Here is a 10672-nt window from a genome sequence, read left to right on the forward strand (position 1 = left end):
GGCATCCCACATCCCGCAACTAGAAGGACCTGCAACTAAGATATACAACTGTGTACGGTGGGGGGGGGGGGTGGAGGAGATAAAGCAGGGAAAAGAAAAAAAAGATAAAGAGAGAATCCTAAAAGTGGTAAGAGAAAGGCAACAAGTGACATACAAAGGAAAGCACCTAAGGCTATTAGCAGACTTCTCAGCTGAAACCCTACAGGCTAGAAGAGAGTAGCATGACTTATTTAAAGTGCTGAAAGGAAAAAAACCTACAGCCAAGAATACTCGAGCCAGCAAGGTTATCATTAAGAATGGAAAGAGAGATAAAAAGCTTCCCAGACAAGCAAAAATTAAAGGAGTTTATCACCAGAAACCAGTTGTACAAGAAATGCTGAAGGGACTTATTTAAGTGGGAAAGAGAAGACCACAAATAGGGATAAGAAAATTATCATAAAAAAAAAAAAAACCTCCAAAGTCAAACACAATAAAATCACTGGTAAAGGCAAAAAATATAGTAAAGGTAGCAGATCAACCACTATGAAGATAATATGAAGGTTAAAAGACAAAAGTACTAAAATTACCTATTCAATGATAGGGTGATGGATAGGCACACACAAAATAAGAGATTAGCTATGATTTCAAAAACAACATGGAGGAAGGGAGTAAAAGACTAGAGCTTTTAGAAAGAGGTCAAGCTAAAAAGACTATCAACTCAATATAGATTGCTATATACATAGCATATTATATAGGAACTTCATGGTAATCACAAACTACAAACCTATAATCAATAAACAAATAAGTCAGAGGAAAGACGTCAAACATTACTAAAGAAAGCCATCAAACCACAAGGAAAGAGAGCAAGAGAAGAAGAAAGGAACAGAGAAGAACTACTAAAACACCCAGAAAAAAAGTAAAAAAATGACAATAAATACATATTTATCAATAGCTACTTTAAATGTCAATGGTCTAAATGCTCCAGTCAAAAGGCATAGGTTAGCTGACTGGATAAAAAACAAGACCCATATATATGCTGCATACAAGAGACACACTTCAGACCTAAAGACACTCACAAACTGAAAGTGAAAGGATGGAAAAAGATACTCCATGCAAATGGCAAAGAAAAGAAAGTGGAAATAGCAATACTTATATCAGACAAAATAGACTTTAAAACAAAACTGTAGCAAGAGACAAAGATGGGCACTACATAATGATAAAGGGAACAATCCAGTGAAAGGATATAACACTTGTAAATATCTATTCACTCAACATAGGAGCAGCTAATTATATAAAGCAATTATTAATGGACATAAAAGGAGAAATAGAGAGTAACACAATAATACTAGGAGACTTTAACATTCCACTTACACCAATGGATAGATCATCCAAACAGAAGATCAATAAGCAAACACTGGCCTTAAACAACACATTAGACCAGATGGACTTAGTAGATATACATAGAACATTCCATCCAAGAACCACAGAATACACATTGTTTTCAAATGCACGTGGAACATCCTCCAAGATTGATCACATATTAGGCTACAAAGCAAGTCTCAAAAAATTTAAGAAGATTGAAAGAATACCAAGTATCTTTTCTGACCACAAAGGCATGAAACTAGAAATCAACTACAGGAAGAAAATCAGAAAAGACACAAAAATGTGGAGATTAAACAAAATGCTATTGAATGACGATTGGTCAATGGAGAAATAAAAAAATACCTGGAGACAAATGAAAATGAAAATATGACATGCCAATTCTGTGGGATACAGAAAAAGCAGTTCTAAGAGGGACGTTTATAGCAATTCAGGCCTACCTCAACAAAGAAGAAAAATCCCAAGTAAACAATCTAACAGTGCACCTAAAGGAACTGGAAAAAGAAGAACAAACAAAGGCCCAATACAGCAGAAGAAAGGAAATAATAAAAATCAGAGCAGAAATAAATGAGAGACTAAAAAAAAAAAAAAATAGAAAAAATTAATGAAACCAAGAGCTGGTTCTTTGAAAAGATAAACAAAATTGGCAACACTTTAGCTAGACTCACCAAGAAAAAAGGAGAGAAGACTCAAATAAACAAAATCAGAAATGAAAGAGGAGAAATTACAATGGCACCTCAGAAATACAAAAGAGTGTAAGAGAATACTATAAAAAGTTATATGCCAACAAATTGGATAATCTAGAAGAAATGAATAAATTCTTAGAATCATACAACCTTCCAAAACGGAATCAAGAAGTAGAAATTTGAATAGACCAGTCACCAGTAAGGAGATCGGAGCAGTAATCAAAAACCTCCCAAAAAATAAAAGTCCAGGACCAGATGGCTTCCCTGGTAAATTCTACCAAATATTCAAAGGAGACTTAATACCTATCCTTCTCAAACTGTTCCAAAAAATTGAAGAGGAGGGGAGGCTTCCTAACTCATTCTACGAAGCCAACATTGTACTGATATCAAAACCAGACAAGGACAACATAAAAAAAGAAAATTACAGGCCAATATCACTGATGAACATTGATGCAAAAATCCTCAACAAAATTCTAGCAAATTGAATATAACAATATAGTAAAAAGATCATACGTCATGATCAAATGGGTTTTATTCCAGGGATGCAGGGGTGGCTCAACATCTGCAAATCAATCAATGTGATACACCACATTAACAAAATAAAGAATAAAAATCACATGATTATCTCAATAGATGCAGAGAAAGCATTTGAGAAGATACAGCATCTATTTATGATAAAAACTCTAAGTAAAATGGGTACAGAAGGAAAATACCCCAACATAATAAAGGCCATATATGACAAACCCACAGCTAATATCATTCTCAATGGAGAAAAACTGAAAGCTATCCCTCTAAGAACAGGAACCAGACAAGGATGCCCACTTTCACTGCTCTTATTTAACATAGTATTGGAAGTCTTAGCCAGAGCAATCAGGCAAGAAAAAGAAATAAAAGGGATCCAAATTTGAAAAGAAGTGAAACTCACTATTTGCAGACTACATGATTTTATATATAGAAAACCCTAAAGAATCCACCAGAAAACTTTTAGAAATAATAAATGAATACAGTCAAGTTGCAGGGTACAAAATCAACATGCAAAAATCAGTTGTGTTTCTATACACTAACAACGAAGTAGCAGAAAGAGAAATTAATACAAACCAATTTACAATTGCAAGAAAAAGAATAAAATACCTAGGAATAAACTTAACCAAAGAGGTGAAAGATCTGTACACCAAAAAGTATAAAACATTGTTGAAAGAAATTGAAGAAGACACAAAGAAATGGAAAGATATTCTGTACTCTTGGCTTGGAAGAATTCACATAGTTAAAATGTCCATACTTCCTAAAGCAATCTATAGATTCAATGCAATCCCTATCAAAGTTCCAACAACATTTTTCACATAAATAGAACAAGGAATCCTAAAATTTATGTGGAACAACAAAAGACCCCAAATAGCCAAAGGGATCCTGAGGAAAAGGAACAAAGCTGGAGGTATCACTTCCTAATTTCAAAATATACTGCAAAGCTATAGTAACAAAAACAGCATGGTACTGGCACAAAAACAGACACACAATTCAATGGAACAGAATTGAGAGCCCAGAAATAAACACACACATCTATGGACAGCTAATTTTCAACAAGGGATCCAAGAACATACAATGGAGAAAGGCGAGTCTCTTCAATAAATGGTGTTGGGCAAACTGGACAGCCACATGTTAAAGAATGAAGCTAGACCATTACCTTACACCATGCACAAAAATCAACTCAAAATGGATTAAAGACTTGAATGTAAGACCCGAAACCATAAAACATCTAGAAGAAAACATAGGCAGTATGCTCTTTGACATTGGTCTTAGTAGCATTTTTTCAAATACCATGTTGGATCAGGCGAGGGAAACAACAGAAAAAAATAAGCAAATGAGACTACATTAAACTAAAAAGCTTCTGCACAGCAAAGAAAACCATCAACAAAACAAAAAGACAACCTAAAATTGGGAGAAGATATTTGCAAACCATACATCAGATAAAGGGTTACTATCTAAAATATACAAAGAACTCATATGTCTCAACAACAACAAAAAACAACCACCCAATTAAAAAATAGGCAAAAGATTTGAACAGAGATTTCTCCAAAGAAGCTATATGGATGGGCAACAGGCACATGAAAAGATGTTCAACATCATTAGCTATCAGGGAAATGCAAATCAAAACTACAATGAGGTATCACCTCACTCTGGTCAGAACAGCTATAATTAACAAGACAGGAAACAACAAATGTTTGAGAGGATGTGGGGAGAAGGGAACCCTCGTACACTGCTGGTGGGAGTGCAAACTGGTACAAGCCACTGTGGAAAACCGTATGGAGTTTCCTCAGAAAATTAATAGATCTACCCTATAATCCAGCTATTCCTCTGCTGGGTATTTATCCAAAGAACTTGAAAACACAAATGCATAAAGATACACGCACCCTTTATGTTCATCACAGCCTTATTCACAATATCCAAGACTTGGAAGTAACCTAGGTGCTCATCAAGGGACGAATGGATAAAGAAGATGTGATATATATACACAGTGGAATACTACTCAGCCATAACAAAAGATGAAATCTCGCCATTTGTGACAACATGGATGGGCTTCGTGGGTATTATGCTAAGTGAAATAAGTCAAAGGGAAAAAGTCAAATGCCATATGATCTCACTCATAAGTAGAAGATAAAAACAAGGACAAACAAACACATAGCAACATAGATTGGATTAATGGTTACCAGAGGGGAAAGGGAAATGGAGGAAGGCAAAATGGGTGATTAGGCACACGTATGTGGTGATGAACTGTAATTATTCTTTGAGTGGTGAACATGATGTAATCTACACAGACTTCGAAGTATACATTATGATGTACATTTGAAAGTTATATAATGTTATAATCCAATGTTACTGCAATAAAAAAATTAAAATAAAATAATGAAAAAAAGAAAATAAAAAGAAACAACAAAATTGTAAGAAAGAGCATTTCTATTTTGTTTAAACTGTCCCAGATTATACACAAATCTGAAACAACATTCAATTTGGTCTCTTTGGCTAGCATAACCCTTATTTCAGAATATTGTCCATCAAAGATAACTATGGACCAATCTCACTTAGGAACAAATGTAATCATTGAAAAAAATTAGCAAATTAAATGCAAAAGAATATGGGTCATGGCAAAATAGGATTTATCCAAAGAATACAAGATAATCTATTAATGGAACTCAATACATTAGGAAATCTATTACTGTAACTTAAAAAAGATGGATTAAAAGAGAAAAAAATCACATAATAATCTCGACAGATGCTGGAGAAACATTTCCTAAAATTTAACACTCGTTTCAGATTTAAATCTTGTCTGTCTAGGAATAGAAAGAAACCTTTTAACTTGGCTAAGAATGTCTACCAGAAACCTTCAACAAGCATCCACATTAGGTCAGGATGAAGCCTGCTGGCTATACAACAATCATTTTACCACAAGAAATAGAAATGTTAGGGAGAGACAAACAAGGCAGTCATTATTTCAGGCAGTGTGATTATGGAGATAGTACATCCAGGAGAATCCATTGAAAAACTTCGAAATTTTAAGTAAAAGGTAGTTTTGTTTAATAGCTCAACATATAAAAATCTGTAACTTTCTATAGACTAGTATCGGCTAATTGGACATGTAATTTTATAATCCTGTTTGCAATAAAAATCTGAACTATATACTATCTAGAAATAAACTTTATGAGAAAAGTGCAAGATCCACAGAAGGAAAACTACATTTTAATGAAGGGTATACAATACTTGAATAATCAGGTAAACATTATATGTTTCTGTGAAAACTCAATATTGTCCAGATCTCAGTTATCTTCAAATGATTCCATAAATTAATTACAGTTCTAGTTGGATATTGTTATTTAGAATTAGTGTTGGCTGTGACAGAAAGTTAATAATAGTGGCTTAAGATTGAAGTGTCTTTTTCTCTTATAAAAGTTCAGGTGGGTAATCTGGGTGCCAGAGACTGAGGCTCCCTCTATGTTGTTCTGCCATCTTCAAAACCTCTAATCTCCAAATCATTCTGTCTATATTCTAGTCAGTGGAGTTGAAGAAGAGAAGAAAGTCACACAGGTCTCAGAAATTGCACTTACGTTTCTACATTAATTCCATTGCTCAAAACAACCCCATGAACATACCAGCCAAGAAGGCTGGGAATTGTATTTCTTCTATGTGGCCGTGTTTCTAGCTAAAAAGCAGGGGTTCTATTGTAGACAATGAATATTAGGGTACTACTAGTAGTATATGCCATTTAAACCATAAATTCATATGCAAAGTAAATAATGAAGAAAAACAACTTTAAAAAAGAATGATGAGGAAAATTTGGCTTATGTGTTTTACTAGAAATGAATAACAAAACTACAATGACATATCAGAGATAAATAGATCAGTGAAACAGCTTAAAGAAATAGACTCATGTACTATTTAGATATATAGTAGATGGTAAAGATATCATTTTGAATAATGGGTAGAAGATAAAATAGCCTATGAATGATTTGCAGACAGTAGAATAGTCACACTGTGGGAAGACAGATGCTTATGTCACATTATACACAAAAATAAATTTCAAGTAGATTAAAGAGATTAAAGGTAAAAGAAAAACCCAACACAAATACCAAAATAAGATGTAGGAAAATCATTTATAATTTTGGGTTAGAAGTCTTTTTAAACAAGATAGAAATCCCAGAAGACATAAGGAAAAATACTGACAAGTTTGATACATAAACTATTGCAGGGTGCAAGACACTCTAAACAGGGTTGAAAGAAGAGTAACAGAAGGGGAGAAAATATTTGCAATATGTATAAGAGGCCAAGGATTAAGTCAATAGAGAGCTCCAATTTATCAACCATTATACTGATAAATACTCAAAGATTTATGATAGGTCCTTTGGTGAGGAAAACAGGCCCTCTCCTAGACGGTCAACGGCTGAATAAATTGTTTCACCTTATTTGGAGGGCAATTTGGAAGTAACTAGCAAAATTTAAAATGTCCATACTGTTTGATCCAGTCATCCCAACTTTAAATAGCTATTCATTTGTCTGGAATCACAATGCCTGAAATGCACATGAATTCAAAGATAACTTATTTCATCTAATCTAAAGTGTATAGAGGCTAATGCTTTTTTACTATTACGAGAGGGTGTCACAAAAAGGTTTCTATACAACGAATACCATCTGGCTGACAGCAATGGTAAGACGCCATCAATTGTAAGACGTATTCCAGCACCAGACATGATAAAATATGGGGTGGGGGGGGGGGGGGGATATGTCTAAGAATTGCTGACACAGAGCATATCTAAAAGAATAGTCTTTGCAGCATTATTTGTAATAATGAGAAATTGGAAACAACCTAAATATTCAGCATTAGGGGGAATAACTAAATTATGGTATAATCATAAGAATTAAATACTCCGTAGCCATTAGAAAGAACGAGACAGATCTGTATGTTTTGACATGGAAAAATCTCCAAGATGTATTGTTAAGAGGAAAAAGCAAGTTACAATATAATGTATGTATTAGAGTTTTATTTAGAAAAATTATATGTGCATATATTTAAATATATGTCAAACTATATATTTGTATAGAAATGCATAAAAATAAAAGTAATATATATATACGTAGAAAAAAAGTCTGAAAGGATACACAACATTTACACGTGAGGAGGGAAGTTTCATTGGGAAAGCAGTGATTTTTTTGTAACTCTACCTATTTCTGTTTTTTACTTTTTAAACAATAAAGATATAATCATGTGTCATGTTTATAATGTAAATGTTTTTAAAAATCTGGAAAACAGCAGTATAAAGAATAAGATAAAAAACAGCTGGAATCCAACCGCCCAGATAATAGCACTATTAACAGTTTTTGTGTATTTCCTTTTTTTTCCTGCTTTTTCTCCCCAAAGCCCCCCAGTACATAGTTGCATATTTTTAAGTTGTGTGTCCTTCTAGTTGTGGCATGTGGGACGCCGCCTCAACATGGCCTAATGAGCTGTGCCATGTCCGTGCCCAGGATCCAAACCAGTGAAACCCAGGGCCGCTGAAGCAGAGCGCACGAACTTAACTACTTGGCCACGGGGCCAGCCACCTGTGTGTTTCCTTCTAATCCATTTTTCTTTGTAACTAGGTAGATGTTGATACCGTTCCTTGAGGTAGGAGAAACAGGAAGAAGGGCAGGTTTAGGTCAGGAGGATGATAAATCAATTTGCGGGCATGTTAAGTTCGTGTTGCCTGAGGGACACTGAAATGGTGATATCAAGTAAGCAACTGGATCTATGCACGTGGAGCTTAGGGGAGCTCATGATCAACTTATAGTATTAATGCTTTCTCTTTCAAGTGATGAATTTTAATATTCACATGTCTGATACAAATAAAAATGTAATTTCTGGTGGCAGCACAGTGTAACACAGCTTATTAGTCTTGGGATTCAACAGATCTTCCTTCCCTGCTGTTCCCCACCCCTTAACCCAGTGTACTATTTTCTAGTTCTGTCCATCTTGGGGAAACCATTTAAATTAAGACAAGCCTCAGTTTTCTCATCTATAAAATGAAGATAATTTTACCTTCCTTACACTACTATTGCAAAGATTAATTGAGTGTAAACAAACACCCAGCACTGTCTAGGGTGCATAGTTGGCTCTCAAAATTTTAGATTTCCTACTGTTTTCTAAATAGTGGAGCTCATTTATTTATTTACTTTTAATGAGAGAAAAGAGACAAAAGAAAGTATTGGCTTGGTAAATCTTTATGTAAAATTAATATAGAAATTTAGGTTTTTTCAAATTGATTTTAACGTATTTTTGATCTTTAATAGCTTTTGAAGTTTTCAAGATTACATTGTATCTACTCGTTTCTCCATAAGATTTGCACAGGCCTTTGGTCAAAATTAACAAAGTCATGACACAATAAATTGATATAATTGAAGGGAAATAATTCATGACTGTCTCATATAACAGAACGAATCATAGTTATTGCCAATAACTTTTTCCTCAACTGACAAGGATATTAATAACCTGCAAATGTTAGAGCTCCAAACATGGTCACCCACAAAGAGTTAAATAACTCTCCTCAACTGAGATTTGAATTGCTTGTCAGTGCTGAGGTCACTATCACTGTTAAATGACAGATGTTTTCCTGAAAATCCCTTGTATCTCTTTCTGTGATATAAAGTTCAGTGCCTGCAACAACAGGGTGGTGTTCTTTAATAACTGTTAAATTTATTCTTTAGAGACTTTACAAAGATGTCCTATTGCTCCTGGAGGACTCCCTTGATACCCAACTCTGCATTTTCTTTTTGCATAATGCCTACAATTTAGAGCCACCAAGCTCCCTGTTGTGTAGCTCCTATATCCTTGGTTCAGTAAAACCAAAATACTCATAAATCTCCTTTTCTTTCAGTAGCTTTCTGCAGCAGCTGGGGTATGACAGTGATGTCCCTGAACTATAATTCCAGACAACCCTAGGGTAGACAGATAGACCAATCCAAAGCTGCTACGTCAGATAAAGTGATGTTGTTTGCACAAGTCAGTGTCCTCAAGAGGTAGATGTGTAATACTCCCAATTTGTATTCTGCATGAAACTCCTTTCACAAGTTATAAACTTCCTACAGGGAACAAACATATCCAGCTAAAGGATGCTGAACATATGACTATGTAATTTTAAACTCAAAGGAATTGGCTAAGCCTTTTCCATCCTAGAAGCTGAAAGCTATAAAAGAACCCACAATTTCTATTTAAGTATAACATTCTTCAATCTGGAATTCTAATTGAACAATGTTTTCCTGAGGCCCTGGGTTTAATATATAATGCTAGGAATATGACTCATTAATATAAATATTTGAATTGTATATATCATGAGACTTAAGTACTTTATTCATAGTCATTACAAAAATTTAACTGTTTTATTATTTGTACTTTATTGACTTACAGTTGAGGCAGCGAGTTAAATAACTCCTATTATCACATTAATTGCATTAGAGAGACCTTGACTAAATGATGTTCTTGTGTTTTTATTTGCATAGTATTTCCTAATTCTTCTCTCATTCTAGATCAGAGATTCTCAGTCTTGGTACTGCTGATATTTTGGACTGGATAATTCTTTGTTGTGGGAGGCTGTCCTGTGCATTATAGGATGTTCAGCTACATTCCTGGCCTCTGCTTAATAGATTCCAGTAGCATACCCCCAGTCATGCCAATCAAAAATGTTTATAGACATTGGCAAATGTCCCTTTGGAGGCGAAATCTCCCCTGGTTGAGAAGCACTGGTCCAGATCTAGTAAAAGCGATTGGGTGTGGGATTTGAACTCTAAACGTTCTTCTTGAAGATATTAGGATTATAAAAGAAAAGCCGCCTTAGACTCAGCTGTTCTGGGAAGCATTCCTGGGCTTTCTTGACCTTTTCTCCCTCTACTCACCAATAAACCATGCTGTAGATGTTTCTTTCTCCACTCTATGCTATAGTTTCTGCTTCCCAGGAAGGTCTGTGTCTTACTCTTCTTTTTCTACCTCTAGCTTCTGACACAGTGCATGGCATATGGTAGATGCTCAAAAAATGAACTGGTTGGAAGAATGAATGTTAGGGTTATTTTTCTCTTGGAAGTATATGTCTATAAATGTACAGACCTTTTAA

Source organism: Equus quagga, chromosome 18, assembly GCF_021613505.1.
Source record: "Equus quagga isolate Etosha38 chromosome 18, UCLA_HA_Equagga_1.0, whole genome shotgun sequence".
NCBI lineage: Eukaryota > Metazoa > Chordata > Mammalia > Perissodactyla > Equidae > Equus > Equus quagga.